At 39.9% G+C, this 1,592-nt stretch overlaps 1 non-coding gene across 1 annotated transcript; it reads right to left on the bottom strand.

Annotated features, from left to right (window-relative positions):
• Positions 1-791: 791 nt before the first annotated feature.
• On the bottom strand, positions 792-893 carry LOC115893727. Its single transcript, XR_004053786.1, has one exon. It is a non-coding gene; the product is annotated as a U6 spliceosomal RNA (small nuclear RNA).
• Positions 894-1,592: the final 699 nt, after the last annotated feature.

Here is a 1,592-nt window from a genome sequence, read left to right as displayed (position 1 = left end):
AAATTGGCTGGGTGCAGTGGCTCATGCCTGTAATCCCAGCACTTTGGGAGGCCGAGGCATGCGGAACACTCGAGGTCAGGAGTTCAAGACCAGCCTGGCCAACATGGCGAAACCCCCATCTCTACTAAAAATATAAAAATTAGCCAGGCATCGGCCGGGTGCAGTGGCTCACGCCTGTAATCCCAGCACTTTGGAGGCCGAGATGGATGGATCACCTGAGGTCAGGAGTTTGAGACCAGCCTGGCCAACATGGCGAAACCCCCATCTCTACTAAAAATACAAAAACCAGCTGGGTGTGGTGGCAGGTGCCTGTAATCACAGCTACTGGGGAGGCTGAGGCAGGAGAATCGCTTGAACCTGGGAGGCAGAGGTTGCAATGAGCCGAGATCAAACCACTGCACTCCAGCCTAGGCAGCAGAGCAAGACTCCATCTCAAAAAAAAAAAAAAAAGAAAAGAAAAAGAAAAAAGAAAAAAAATTAGCCAGATGTGGTGGCGCATGCCTGTAATCCCAGCTACTCAGGAGGCTGAGGCAGGAGAATCGCTTGAACCTGGGACGCAGAGGTTGCATTACGTCACTGCACTCCAGCCTGGGCGACAGAGTGAGACTCCATCTCAAAAAACAAACAACCCCACAAACCTTGCATGGTGCTATTCATAGTTGAGAGAAATTGTTATAAGACATGCAACCTTAAGGTTTAACAAATAGGGCCAAATTTTTTCCCCAGTGTCACCAGCCATATATGAGAGTTTCAGTTGCTTTACATTCTTGTCAACACTTCATCTTTGTTTTTTTAATGTGAAACACTTCATAAATATGTGTGTCATCCTTGAATGGGCCATGCTAATCTCTGTATCCTTTCCATTTTAGTATATATGCTGTTTAAATGAGAATAATACTTGGTCTTAAACTTTCTAAAGTAGCTGTATTTGTGGGGGAGTAGTATCCACTGCTGTTTTAATTTGCATTCCCCTGATTATTATTTTTGTTTGACACCTTTTTAGTGTTTATTTTCATTGGACTTTATTCTTGGTAATTTGACTGTTTACATCTTTTGCCCATTTTTCTATTGAAAAATGAGTAGTCTTATTTTTCCTAAAGGCTACTTTTATTGAGTAGTCTTTTTTCTTATTAATCTATATAAGTTTTTATTGCCCATGTTTTAGTTACGAGTTCTTCTCAGTTATATGCATTGCGATATTCAACCACTCTGTGGGTTGTCTTTTCTATGGTGTATTGTGAGAAAATGGCTGAATGACAGCAAACCTTGAAAATATTCGATCCTTTTCTTAAGAGTGAACAGTTCTTGAAGAAAGTTATTAAGACACTCAAGCATTACTCTTTATATTTTTTCTGGCAATGTAAGACCAGTGCTTTACCATGTCTCCTATTATTCTTTAAAAAATGGTTTCTTGTCCTAATTTATATTTTCTTACATTTTTTGTTCTCGTCACACAGTTAATGGCCTTCTCCACAATTTTTATGTGGTGATCTTCAAGGAACAATTTTAAAGTTTAGAATCTCACTGTACATTGTTGGAGACTGATTCTGGCTGTTTGCAAATATTTTTGTGTATGATTAACCTCTAGTTTA

This window comes from Rhinopithecus roxellana, chromosome 15 (genome assembly GCF_007565055.1).
Source record: "Rhinopithecus roxellana isolate Shanxi Qingling chromosome 15, ASM756505v1, whole genome shotgun sequence".
In the NCBI taxonomy this organism is placed as follows: Eukaryota; Metazoa; Chordata; class Mammalia; order Primates; family Cercopithecidae; genus Rhinopithecus; species Rhinopithecus roxellana.
This window is presented reverse-complemented; position numbering and strand designations above follow the sequence as displayed.